Raw genomic sequence first — 14,709 nt, 5'->3', positions numbered from 1 at the left:
TGCAGAGAATATAGTCAATCTGATTTCGGCATTGCCCATCTGGTGTTGTCTATGTGTAGAGTCGCCTCTTGCATTGTTAAAAAGAGTGTTTGTGATGACCAGCTTGTTCTCTTGGCAAAACTGTATTAGCCTTTGCCCTGCTTCGTTCTGAACTCCAAGGCCAAACTTTCCTGTTGTTCCTTTTATCTCTTGACTCCCTACTTTAGCATTCCAGTCCCCTAGAATGAGAAGAACATCTTTCTGTGGTGTCAGTTCTAGAAGGTGTTGTAAATCTTCATAAAACTGTTCAGTTTCAGTCTCCTCAGCAATGGTGGTTGGTGCATAAACTTGGATTATTGTAATGTTGAAAGGTCTGCCTTGGATTCGTATTGACATCATTCTATCATTTTTGAGATTATATCCCATTACAGCTTTTCCCACTCTTTTGCTGACTATGAGGGCTACTCCATTCCTTCTATGGGATTCTTGCCCACAATAGTAGATATGATAATCATCTGAGTTGAATTCACCCATTCCTGCCCATTTTAGTTCACTGATGCCCAGAATGTCAATGTTTATTCTTACCATTTCCTGTTTGACCACCTCCAGCTTCCCAAGGTTCATAGATCTTACATTCCAGGTCCCTATGCAGTATTTTTTTTTTTTGCAGCATTGGACTTTCCTTTCACTTCCAGGCACGTCCACAGCTGAGCGTCCTTTCGGCTTTGGCCCAACCACTTCATTAGCTCTGGAGCTCCTTCTACTTGTCCTCCGCTCTTCCTCAGTAGAATGTTGGGATGCCTTCTGACCTGAGGGTCCCATCTTCCAGCATCATATCTTTTAGCCTTTTGTTTCTGGTCATGGGGCTTTCTTGGCAAAGATACTGGAGTGGCTTGCCACTGCCTACTCCAGGTGAATTGTGTTTAGTCGGAACTCTCCACTATGACCTGTCCATCTTGGGTGGCCCTGCACAGCATAGCCCATAGCTTCACTGAGTTACTCAAGCCCCTTCACCACGACAAGGAAGCAATCCATGAAGGGGTCAGCACAGGTTAGGCCTCACCGTAAGTAATGTGTCCAGTCCTGATACCAGACTTCAAGAAGGATGCTGACAAATTGGAACAAGTTCAAAGGAGAGTGACAAGAATGATCAGGGGGATGGAAATCAAGCCCTTTGAGGAAAGACTGAAAGAATTGGCATGTTTAGCCTTGAGAAAAGAAGACAGAGGGATAATATGATAACCCTTTTCAAATACTTGAAAGGCTGTCATACAGAGGAGGAGCAGGATCTGTTCTTGATCATCCCAGAATGCTGGATATGAAACAATAGGCTCAAGTTACAGGAAGCCAGATTTCAGTTGAATATTAGGAAAAACTTCCTAGCTGTTAGAGCAGTAGGACAGTGGAACAAATTACCTCAAGAGGTGGTGACTGCTCCAACACTGGAATTATTCAAGAGAAACTTAGACCTGGCAAATATCCTTTGATTTGTATTCCTGCATTGAGCAGGGGGTTGGATATGATGGCCTTATAGGTCCCTTCCAATTTCACTATTCTATAATTCTGTGAAATTACTTCTGGTGAAAATAAATGGTCTGTTGATATGGATAACATGGCTTATTGATTGGTTGATTAATTAGTCAATTGCTGTACTTTTATTTTTATTGATGGACTCTGACTGCCGGAGAGGTGCTTATGCTCCTTGTATGCCAAAACCCGATTCTGACAAAATTAATATCAGGTGTGTTCCAAGGTTTATTGCAGGGTCCTCTCTCAGTGCTCCTCATTCTTGCAGAAATGTAGAATAATAAAAGATAAAAGGTGATTTAATATAAACACAATCAGTACCTCACGTACTGAATCCTTTTCTTGCACACAGAATTAGGGAGGTCCGAAAATAGGCCTTAAGAGCTGCAGCTTCTTTTTGGGGGCAAAAACTGACTCTGTTCACGTATTCCTGAAACCTGTCAGGAAAAACACAGGGTTGATTACAGGAAACCCTCCAGCCATTTTGACATCTGAAGAGAGAAGGAATTTGTTACAGCACCACTGAATGGAAATACTGAGCTGCTTCAATATAGATGCTTTCCCCTTTTCTTTGTAGTTGGCCTGACTAATTTCAAATAAGAATTGCTTCTAAAAATCAATGTTCTATGATTCCAGATTTATAGCAGAGGTTCAAACATGTCAGGAAGCTACCTCAACATTAATGTACACCCAAGAAATCACAGCATTAACAAGAAGGCCCTGTATCAGATTGAGGAACTGTTAGAAAAACAAAAGACCAGAAATTTGGGGGGGGGGGGGCAGTGGAAAGGGAGAGGGATTTTTAAATCATGAAGTGATAAAAATTGCAAACCTAGAGAAAGCAACACCTTTGCCAAATCCTGCACCATACAAAATTTACTTTGGTCACGCTTGAAGGTAACTGATGTGTAGATTATTGCAGGGATCTCCACACTATGGCCCACAGGCCACATTCACCCTGCCTTGCCTTTTTATCCAGCCCGGCCAACGTCGCAGGCTCAGGAATCTGGTGTGCAGGCATGCATGTGCGCAGAGGTGCAGGTGTACGCGCATGTGTTCCTTTGGCCCTCAAAAATATGGGAATATATGATGTGGCCATCATATACTGAAAAGTTTGGAGATCCCTGGATTACTGTATAGAACAGTGGTGAATATTTCAGTAACGTATCCTGTTCTTAAAATTTTTCATTAGAAGTCTAATGCAAGTATAAAAACCAATTCATTTCCAACAAAATATTATGCTTTTCAATAATGAAATGATGAAATTCTTGGTATGTCCAATCCTAGCAACATATGAGGTTTAATACTGGGCTGAAAATGTGAGTTTTTTGTAGTTAGTAGAAAAAAATACAAGATAATTATAATGGTTCCATCCGTTAGACCTCTTCTTTAATATTTCCAAAAAGAGCACCAGAAGATTTGCTGTAAATGGATAGTGTTGTCATCTCAATGTATTACAGCTTTAATTTTACAACCACAGTGATATATTATATTAAAGTGATAGAGGGATCATGAGAATAGTTGCATAAAAATTATAATGTACATTTTTTTCAAGCTCTGGGAGTGGTGGGTAGAAAACTATACAATGGTATCACCAAGAATAAATTTCTACTGAAAGTCAAACACACTTTGAAATGAGAAAGAAAATCTAATTGGAAAAAAAGCTCTGTTTCACAATAGAACAGCATCTTCAAGTTCCAACATAATGGTTTTTCAGCATGCATAAGTGCATTTCCAACACACTGAAGCCTGTTGATGCCATGTTAAGACAGTAACAACCCAGGTATCAGTCGTGCCTGTCCTTTCAAAAAAAAAAAAAAACATTGTTGCTTGTCAAGGAGCAGATCAAGGGAGCTTATCAAGACCAATTAATAAAGCTACCACACTCGTGCAACGTTGGTATGCATTTTTGCTGGTACTTTAGCAGGGATACAAGGACCATGGTGGCTTTAGAAAGAAGTGCAAAGTTTTGGACTTAAGGATATTGTTGTAATTTTGTTGATCTAATCCATCTCTCATTGATTCACTTCTTGTCACTTGAAGAAATGTTCTTGCTTGTACCTATCTTAGGTATGTGTATGAAGAGGGGAAGACTATCCATTCTCACATTCAAAAGGTAAAGGTCCCAAGCTAACATCAAAGAAGAACAACCTGACCCCAGGGTGAGCAACTTTTCTGGGACCAGGGACCTTCCTCCCACCCTCAGAGCTTGCAAGGGGATTCATGTGGCACTACCAGTTTTGCCACTGAAATCTGGTGCCACTGCATTTCTAAAGCTCAATTCTTTCTTTAAACAAAGCAGTCACTTATGGGTCCTGGGCACCTCCCAGTCCAAGGAATATGACAAAAATGTAATATGGGCCCCCGTGCTCCATGAATGTTAAAGCAGCAGACATTTCCAAACATTTTTGAAGGCTGCTGAGAGTGTGGCGGTTGCCTATATTCCAAAATGTGAGAATCTACTACTGCCAAGATAGAACATGAACACAAAAGACAAGCACTTCACAATGAAAAACACATTAGAAGAGACTGAGAACACTGACAGGCTGCCAGAAGGACAAATTTTGCAGCAGAGAGGGAGGAAAAACAGAAATGAGAAAGGTTGTGAGTTGTTGTTGTTGTTTAACAACAGATCCAACAGATGCTGTGGCTGAAGGTCTAATGCTAGTACAAAAGTAACTTTTTTCTGGGAGTGGCAGTGCAAAAATAACTTACACATCTTTTGAGGGGGGAACCAGAGATGGGCATGAACCACTGCTTTGGCAGTTCGTGTCAGTTCGTCCCTCAGTCCAACAGGTGTTCCACTATTCTGAGCCCCGCCTCCTCTGGCAGGTGCCCACTCAGGGGTAGTACCTGGATGAAGCAGGGCAGGTATGTCTGGGCACTGCCTCTGAATAGCATACACCAGAGAAGGCAGGGCTTGGAGCCACAGAACACCTGCTGAACCAATGGATGAACTGTCATGAACTGGTGGCTCACACCCATCTGTAAGGGGAACCCTTCACATACTAAAAAACCAAACCAACAACTTAGTTGAGACTGCACTTTTTCAGGAGGTCACTATAGTGTAGGTGAAGCCAATTAAACTGAAAATTCACCTTGCAGAGATGTCAAGGAGACCTAAGGCAAGTGTTCCTTTTATTCGGTTTTGTGTGAGAGAGCACAGCAAAAAGTGGGGAAGCATTTATTTATTTATTTATTTATTTATTTATTTATTTATTTATTTATTTATTTATTTATTTATTTATTTTAGAATTATAAGCAAGTTCCCCAATAATTCCCATTATCTAAGTAGACCAGCAAATGTTTATCAGTCAGACTACTGTAAAAAGAAGAAATAAAATTTACTTATAAAATTAATTAGAAATAAAATGTAGTTACAAATCATGTCAAAAACCTGACATGAAGACACAAGACTATTAGTGTTTGAAAAAAAAGAGACTCATTTAGTCTGTTAAAATGGTAGAAAATAGTTTTTCTCTCCCTCAGACAGAAGCAATACCTCAACATAATGTCTATCTTGCAAGATGGAGAAGCAACAAGAACCTAGGGGAGAAAAAATGCCTCAAAGTGAATAAAGTTAAGTACCTAGTGGCAGGAAGGAAAGAGAGCTTTTGATTGGTTGCTTGAGAACAAGTGAACAAACAAGTTAGTTTTCCTAGAGAGTATTTCTCCCCTAAAGGAGATCATGTGGCCGACTGTGTTTGTAATTAGTCCATGAATAGCATGCCAGGTTGCTATGCATTTCAACACCATGAAACCACAATTGTCTGCGCCAGAACAGGAATCCACTGCAAAGGCAGACAAAAGATGAAAAAATATAAACTAACAAAGAATTGTGGGCCTGATTATTCCCATGACCCCAAACTATCAGTTCAAAAATACAGAGAGGCAAAACAGAGACAGTCTTCTGATCGCACCTTCAGACAATCTGCTGGCTGCTGCTTCCCCCTTGTTTTTGGGTCTCCATGAGAATCTAATGCCTGCTTCCCAGCTATGACGCTGAGAGTCTGTCCTCTCCTCAAACTCACACTATCAAGTTATATTTTTTTCTGTGTCTCTTTCATACAAGTAATCTCTCTCTCTCTCAATCTCATGCATTCTCTAATTTGCTGTCTCTCTGTTTGTGTGTGTGTGTGTGTGTGTGTGTGTGTGTGTGTGTGTGTGTGTGTGTGTGTGTGTGTGTGTGTGTGTGTGTGTGTGTGAGTGAGTGTCATTTACTCTTACACACTCCATCTTTCAGAGAGCAAAAACGAATCAGAAAAGTATTGGCTGGGATCCCAAGGAACACATGACAATTTCTGTGTGTCCCAAGTGGGTCTGGGACCTAGTTTCTCAAATAGCAATGCCTTATGTCACATACCATACTGGGTTTGGAATGGAGGAAAGCTGTGGTTCAGCCCTAATTTGGTAATGGCACTTCATATAACATTTTTGTATACCACAAGGAGCAAAAACAAAAACAAAACAAAACAAAACAAAAACCAACCAACAAACTGAAGATGACATTCACTGTATCTGTAGTTTGAATATATCACTTCTTTTATTTATTTGTTATATTGTGAGCCCTTATTTATTCACCTGCTTCGCACCTTACTTCTAGTGCTCTCAAGGAAGGAAGCAAGGGAGGCTTGTAATTGCTACTGCAGTTTTCTGTAAATCTTGATTTTTCTTGTTATGTTCCATGAAATGGCCTCTGACGTAGGTTGCTCTATGAATTAACGATATCCAGAAGACCATCCACAGTCCTGCTGAGGTCTTTCCAACCCAAGTTTGTGGCTTCCTTTGTTGGTTTCAATCTATATATTAAGACATAAATCTCACTGAACTGAAGGTACTTACCCTCTAGAAAATCTACATAGGACTGCACCCTGAATAAACTAATTTATAATTTTTAAAAAAGATAAGTAAAGGTGTGATCAATAGAGAAATAGATTCCAATTTGGACTATGTACAGAGAAATGCACTCTCCTATCCAACTCCAATCTATTCATAAATTAGACCTTTTTGTTCTAGCTGTAGGGCTTCTATTTTAGAGGGCTGAGCTGGAGTGATTCCCTGGCATATTATTTATTTAATTTATTTATTTATTTATTTATTGAATTTATATCCCGCCTATCTGGACTATAAGTCCACTCTAGGCGGCTTTATTTATTTATTATTATTTATTTAATTTATATGCCGCCCACACTACCCAGAGGTCTCACTTTGGTGAGGGCTACCCATATGGTTCACTTTGAGGGAAATGCTCCTATTAATGCATTCCTTTCCAGTGTGATCAGATGCACACCTTTGCAGCCCTCTGATTGCACCCTACGTCTATAAATAAATATATTATAATATATGTAATATATTTTATATTATTAATATACTATAAATCAGTAAAACAATAGACTCATCTCTGGGCAGTGCTCATCTGAACTCCTTGCTGTTGACCTCCTTCTAAGATACACAAGTCTCCAGGGAAGAGCCCAAGATTCCTATGTACAGAAAAACTGTTGGATGTCATAACATCACAGCCACCTGACCCTCTGAGCTGGGGGAATGTAATATAGGAGGATATCAGAAATGCACTTTAAGATACTGGGCAAAACTGTTAATTTCTATTTCTATCAATTATGTTCTTCCAGTTCTTCATTACCTCTACTGTATCCTCTTTGAACATCAGTTTCAGGCTTTTCTTCAAAATGCATGTGCTTATGTATGCATTTTTGCTAGCAATCTACCCTTAATATTTTTTTCACTAGTAAATGTATTTTTCTGTACATTTCTTATATGTTTTTTAAAAAGAAATTTAGCACAAAATTTTGAGAACTGAGCAAGGGTTAGCTGTTTGAATCAACATGTAGGCTATGTTATAGTTTACACGTTGATTCAGTATGTATGAATTTAGTAAGGTCATTAAAAAAGTGCAATAAAATGCCCCTCTATTCCATAACAGGACTAGATTATCAGTCCTCAAAAGATCTTGTTTCTGTCAGACAAACATGGATTTTGGATGATGAAGTTGAGATCTTTGCAATCATTGTGTTAAATGTTCTGTTTGTTTGATTATGTCTAGCCTGCCCTATATCAACAGATCTCATGGCAGGATATAATAAATAAATTCATTATATATATAATAAATAAAATTAGAATTATATAAGTAATGAAAAACAATTCACATACTGGCTGAAATCCACAGACATTATCTGTTGCAAGCCAAATTTATCTCAGCATTATCTCAGCATGCAATAGATAATGTCTACAGAGACTTCTTGACTTATAGCAATTCACTTCCAAAAGTTATGCCTTTTGTGTAAATGCACAACAGGATTTCATCACTGCGTCAGAACACTTTAAAACAATTTGACAACAAAAGCAGCAAGCTGAAAATTTGAAAATAAAATTATGATTGTACAGTACTAGGCACTGGTTCAGAAAAAAAAGCATTTTAGCTTGGTAGTGCAATAAAGGCAGCATCGGCACTACTTGAGTGTCCAAAGGGAGGATACTTATTTTGTTTCTTTCAATCCTATTAGTCTTCTCATTCCATCCAATATCCCTATCAGGTTGCAGGACATTCTTCCTAAACAGAAAAGTTCAAAATTTTTTTCATGCAACTTTCCTAATGTATGAATTCTTAAGCCCCATCCAGTCCTTACGTTATCCAGGATATGAACATAGGCAGTTACAGGGAAGCCGCTCACCCTGCCTTCCACCTCATCCCTTTACTCACACGAACAGTGGCAGATCAGAAGGGGGAAAGTTGCTGCTTGCAGGTAGGCTTTATATGTGAGCAAGAAACCAGATTTTCCCATTTGAAGCTAGCATGCAAAGCCAGCCTTTGAGCAGCAGGGACATCTGTAGTTCAGCCTCATCACTGTTGCATAAGCAAAGCAATGAGGGAAGGAGAGAAAGTAGCTGCTGCCCTTTAATCATGTTCTTGATCCTGGATGACAGAACAAATGAACAAGGCTTTAATGTATACACATTTCCCTGCTAGCTAAAGTGTCTGAATATGTGCAAGAAATATATGCATTTATTGGTTTGACTGCTTATTATTTATTTATTTTATTTATATCCTGCCTTTCTCCCAGAGTAGGACTGAAAGTGACTCACAACATGAATTAAAACAGATACGTACAGTTAAAAAGACAGCAAATTATCAGTCAAAAGTAAACAATGAAATAAAGCAAGTTCAAAACAATTTGAAAGCCCAGGAAGAAAAATAGTTCCCACAATCCAGACATTTGCCTCAGCAGCCAGTTAGTGGCCAAGTGCCTGTAAATATAAAAATTTCCTTATCTGCCTCTGGAAGGGGACCAGGGAAGGGCCCTCCATTGGAGGGCCGTTCCATACCTTGGGAGTAGCTTCTAAGAAGACCGTCTCCTGCATCCTCACCAAATACACCTCAGAGTGTCAGGATGAAAAGAAAGATTCCACTGGAAAAAACCTCAAGAGCTAGACAGATGTGCACTCACACATCATTCAAAAGAAAAAGGGTCTGATGCTCACTGATCCTAATGGCAAAACAAAGAATGGTACATAAATTGTTTATTGGCACCACAGCTACAAATTGGATGTACTGTATTTAAAAAAAAAACCCAAAAATTCTGCTTAATGTGAATATCTATTCCATCCTTAACCATTGCTCTCGGTGGTGCTGTGCTCTGACTCCTAAGAATCTCCAAAGCTGGAACCTGATCCACTGGAAGTAAAGCAGCACAATCCCTCCAGACTGCATTCTTCCATGTTTCCAGCTCCAGGCCATTTGCACAAAATCACCTGCAGTTTCCATTTCAATGAAGTAGCTTGAAGAAGAGAGTGTTTACCTCATTTGTCAGCTTGATCTTTGCCTTACAGAAAATCAAAGGAAAATTGTCCATTTGGCTTGAATTAAAAAAAAATGGGAATCAAGTCCCATCCTCACAAATGTTTAGGGACTCGGTCCCTAGATTTTTGCCATTTAAAAAAGAGATAACAATCCCTATTCCTTTGCACTAAAATGTGTAGAAGGGAGGGGGCACCACAATCTTTTCAAGAAAAAATACCACTCGCCCACCACTCCCACCCACCCCACACAAACTGATCTTCATTTTAATAAGTAAATACAGAATGTTGCCTTTTCAGCTGCTTAATCCAAAACCTCATATGACTGATTTACTGATTAATCAATTGGAAAGATGTATTGGAAAAGTTAAAATGACTATGGACTGGTCTTTTAGTTCTAGTTATTGAAGAGATGTTACACTATGGTATGGTGAATATCTTTTATTGTATTTACATATCATTAGCATTAAAACACTGAGCTCTAACACCAATATCAATCTTCCATTGCTTATTGTTGATCTCCTAGTAAAGTCAAATAAAAAAAAAATCCATTGAGTACCTCAGCATCAATCCTCCAGAGATATAATCAGTGCATAACAATGCTTAAATCAGCATGACATTTACAATACATATTAAGTGGTTTGTTATTTATTTCAGGACTTTAATTGGCATAATATATTAGTTGCACTGTCGCAACAGTTCCATTTAACAGCTTCTTTTCCCAGCTTGTGAGAGTCAGCCTACTCTCCATCCTCTGTTTTCATTACACTTTAATCCAAATGAATTGTTTTATTTTATTTAAGTTATTATTATTGCTTCCATGGCTCTCCATTAGAAAGCAATCCAGCATCACTGAACGGGGGCAATTTTACCCTGCCTTTTTTTTTACTTCGGCGGTTACAAGCTTTTAACTGAAACTTTCAAACTCCTGCTCTCACTTTTTCCCCTCTTACAAATATCCTGGCTTTTCCATTTGCGCTGCTATTTGGAGTTGGGGAAGGGGGAGGACTCATTAAAATATTATGAAGCACGTAGCATAATTATACATTGCAATTTCTGCCAATGAATAACATCTGCAGAAATATGTGTGTATATTTATATTACAGTAAACTTGAACTCGGCCATTGATATCTTTTGCTTTGCTTCAGTTTAAAAATCCTTTGTCTGAAGCAATGCGTGAGGCAAATGTTTCAACCACACAGGCTACAGTACAGCCATTGTTGCTGAGCGAGACCTGCTGCAGTCTTGTGCCAAATGCCGTTATTCCATTGTTTGGATCTCAGTCCACAACAAGGCTGTATCTTATGTCTGTTAAATGTTCTTGTTTTCTTATCGTTCTTCTTTCTTTTTTAAAACTAGGAAAGCTTTTTGCAAAATTGGCAAAACCCACAACACTGTTACCATGTAGCAGCCAGGGTAGTGCAATTAAGTCCAGGAATAGAGGACATGTAAGGAAGGAGAGAAGCTGCAAAGAAAAAATAGGAAATCAGAATCAGATCCACAGAAGATTATAACAAGGCGCTAGAAAGAAACGGCTTGGATCACCAAGTCCTTCTGCATTCTCTCTCTAGGGAGGGGAGAGAAAAACGTTAACATCCTCGCCATTGTCTTGCCATCATTTCGGGACACCTTTCTGAATCTTGCTTTGCTTCACATTTACAGAGTTTTAAAGAAATGATGGGAACAAGCCTGATTTAAAGGTTAAACCGTGTGTCTCCTCTCACGACACATTCAGCTTCTTACCCCAGCATACATTCTAGGGAGCTCAGCATTCAGGGGTGATTTGCAGCTGAAAGATTTTTCAGGCAGTCTTTTATAAGGAGTATAAATATTTTCCTAGACACTGAGAATTACCAAACTATGCAGCTGCCTTTTTGTTTCCCTGAGCTTTTCACAGCCCTATTGGCTTTTGCTTTGACATTTTGTTTTGCCTAATAAACAGCCTTCTTTGTCCAAGTAACAGTGATGCTCCCATGCAAACCAATTGCATGTGGGTAATGTGATGACATTGAAGAGGCAAACAAAACTAATTCAAAGTGAGGGCAATGCCCTCTACTGGTTTAAAATAATGAACCAATGCCTTTACTCTGTATTAGCTTTGTTTACCTTCAGTGACATTATCAGGAAGCCAAATTTGGCTGGCACCATGATAATGCCATTGTTATTTCGATAAAGGAGACTAATTTTGGAATTTTAAAATATCACTGACACAGCAGCTGATCAGGATACCAAAAAGCAATGAATGAATTCAGAAGAAATATAACAGGGAGGGAGGATCGTTGAGGAAATACTTCAAGTACCTCCAACCCCCTTTCTTCCTAATGAAAAATATTTCGCAACAAACATACAGCAACAAATTTAGTTTTATACACCATTTTATTCCCCAGTTTAATTCCTAGGACTGTGGGATGTTAGCCCAGCTAAAAAAAAGTATAATCTCAAGGTAGGCAGGATTGTTTCTAAACCAGTTTAATTCTGTGAATTAGATAACCCTCTTAGATTCAGGAGATCCAGTTTTCCACTTGACACATCCCCTTTTTGCACATAGAGAAGCAGATACAAGATGGAGCAACATTATTATTTTGGCAACTTTAAATATATAGCTACTTCCATGAAAGAGAAAAAAAAAACATGGTGAGAAAGGCCGTATCTTAAAGAAAATGATACAACATTAAGAGACATAGGGTAAAGGTAACACAAACATTGTTTAGCAGGTATGTATGAAAATATCTATTCTATGGCATGCTGCATTTTTACAGAGGACCAACTGTCACCTTCCGTTTTTGTACTAAATCAACAGAACAAGGATTCAGGTTCTGTAATCATTGGTACTTTCATGGTACTGTATTAAGGTCCTCTTTAAAGGGCTGTACACAGAAACTCTCTCTCTCTCTCTCTCTCTCTCTCTTCCCTCGGCTTCTCTCCCCCTTTCTATTTGTAACCACCCAAAAGCTGCAGTATGGACTGTTTGCCAAGAATCTGACATACACCTACCCTCTCATTTAAAGCTGCTTGCCATTTCAATTCTTATAAATAAAATCCACCTCAAAAAAAAAAACATTTGGCTCCTATGATAACCGGCAAAAGCTAGTGTGTATGATTCTGGTTTAAGCTTTGCCTTCTCATATGTTTTTCTTTGCATTATATTGAATGCTATCCTTCTATAACCCTAGTGGAGACCGGACCACTCCGAGGGTCCCCCCCCCCTTTGTCTGCCTGTTGTTTGTAGCTGTAAACTATTTTGCTTTGCAATTATTACCCTACTCAAATTTACTTCAAGGAAAAAAAACACCTTAATTAAGCAAAAAGTGAAAACATACCAGCAATCTCTCCGGTATCCCCCACTTCCCCCCCCCCACAGTCACATGTCTCCAGTCAATGCAGCTAGAAGTTAGTTAAATGTGGAGGGGGGCAGTGAGGGAGAAAAAGTGTTGGCAATTATTCCTGATGTTATTTTTAGACGTGAACCTTACAGCTCTGACTAAAGTGTTTTGGTATGTTTCTAGCCAAGCCCAGATTACAACGCATTGTTCCAACACTCCCATCACCCACTTCTCTGAAAAGTCATCACCACAATCCCCCACTTGATTTTCATTTAGACTGGTTTTGACAGCCTGAGTTGACCCCTTCAATTCTCGCTCTCTCTCATTGTTAGATATTCTGTACACACTGTAGAAAGAAAGGCCTTTCTTCCTACAGGAAAATGGAGAGAGAAGGAAGGAAGGGAGGGAAGCAGAAAGGCATTTTGTTTCGGTCAATCACCATGTTGATGACAGCTGTAGGGTCTTATAGATGCACAATATAAGTGTGCTTTTGGGCAGAGGGCACTAGTTTAAAGGTTTGTATGGGAGAAATTGCTTTCATGGAAAGGGCTCCACAATTCTATATTTTAAGTCAATGATTTTCTACAAGCAGCTTTGTACCACCATGCAAGTTCGTACACTGGAACAGATATTTGGACTGGGTTGCTAGTGCATGATTTACAAAAAGCTGAATGCATACCCGAAAATGCACTATATGTATAGTCAGGCTGTTGGCAGCTCCCCAAAGAGCGGAGCGGTTTGGCTCTCCAGCTCTAGAAACTGTTGTGGCAGAAGCTACAGTGGTGCACATGTGTTTCTCTTCTGTGCTCCCATAACAACCCCTTTGGATGATGTCTGAGCATCTCCTTCTCCTTCTTCTGCTGCACTTCAGTCTGCAAAATGTCTACCTCCAGTTCTCAACAACAGAGAATATCCCCTCCCTTCTTTGAAATGAAATGGTAATTCCTGAAAATAAGAAACAGGGCTATGCTCCTAATAAGTGGCTTTCTAACGGAAAAAGATACACAAACCCACAAGCATCCAGCCCAAAAATCTTGCCTAGCTTCTCCATCTGCCATTTTTCAACACTGCTACATCTCACCATACATTTACAAGCAAACAAAGCACTGCAAATCAGCATACTGTACTTTGGAAAAGTTATTCTTCTGGACTATAGTTTGCAGAACCCTCTCTCCAAGGCAGTATGGAGACTGGCCATGCTGGCAGATTGTGGTACTTGCAATCTAAGAACTCAAGCTTTCCATGACAAAATATGGTATCCCCTACCAACGGTAGGAAAAAAAAATACATGCTCTTTATTATTATAGCACAAAAGCAAAGAGCAAGCAGTGTTCTTCCAGAATTTCAGTAGATGCCTTTTCACCACGACACTCTGGTATCAATAGCGAGAAGCACCAAGCTCCAACAACAACTGAGATCAAGGGGATCTCATCCTACAATTGCCCTCCCCACTGTGTATGCAACAGGATGCCTCTGCAGTCAGGTACATTGCAGAAGGTACTGTGGGTGGTCCATGGGCTAAGCTGAGGGGCCTTGTGTCCAAATTGGTGAGCCTGGGCAACTTCAACCATCAGCCTCTTTGATGGCGATGTTTCACTGAACACAATTACAACATAAAAGGAGCCCTCTGGTGCAATCTTTTGCCATGCTCTACTTTTATGATGAAACTGATAGATGGATGTAACAAACCATCTTTGGTGCTCTTTCCCACTCACACCTTTTCTCCTCCTACCCTCTACTGCCTCTTCCTCCTCCTCCTCTTCCAGGGATAAATTCATTCTGGGTAAACACATTAGGTAAAGGTTCCCCTTGACATTTAGTCCAGTCGTGTCCGACTCTAGGGTGCAGTGCTCATCCCCATTTCCAAGCCGCAGAGCCAGCATTTGTCCGAAGACAGTTTCCGTTGTCACATGGCCAGCGCAGCTATACATGGAACACTGTTTACCTTCCCACTGAGGTGGTACCTATTTATCTAGTAATATTCTTACATGCTTTCAAACTGCTAGGTTGGCAGGAGCTGGGACAAGCAACGGGAGCTCCCTCCATCGCGTGGATTTGATCTTACAAC

The 14,709-nt window shown here is 39.7% G+C and overlaps 1 long non-coding RNA gene across 1 annotated transcript; it reads right to left on the bottom strand.

The window, feature by feature from the left end:
• Positions 1-6,025: 6,025 nt before the first annotated feature.
• LOC144586577 (uncharacterized) lies at positions 6,026-12,721 on the bottom strand. The gene is made up of 2 exons (XR_013541471.1): positions 12,639-12,721; positions 6,026-6,305 (listed from the first exon to the last, which is right to left on the bottom strand). It is a non-coding gene; the product is annotated as an uncharacterized LOC144586577 (long non-coding RNA).
• Between the last annotated feature and the right edge of the window lie 1,988 nt (positions 12,722-14,709).

Source organism: Pogona vitticeps, chromosome 2 (assembly GCF_051106095.1).
Source record: "Pogona vitticeps strain Pit_001003342236 chromosome 2, PviZW2.1, whole genome shotgun sequence".
NCBI lineage: Eukaryota > Metazoa > Chordata > Lepidosauria > Squamata > Agamidae > Pogona > Pogona vitticeps.
Note: the sequence above shows the minus strand (reverse complement) of the source record. Positions and strands in the feature narration are given on the sequence as shown.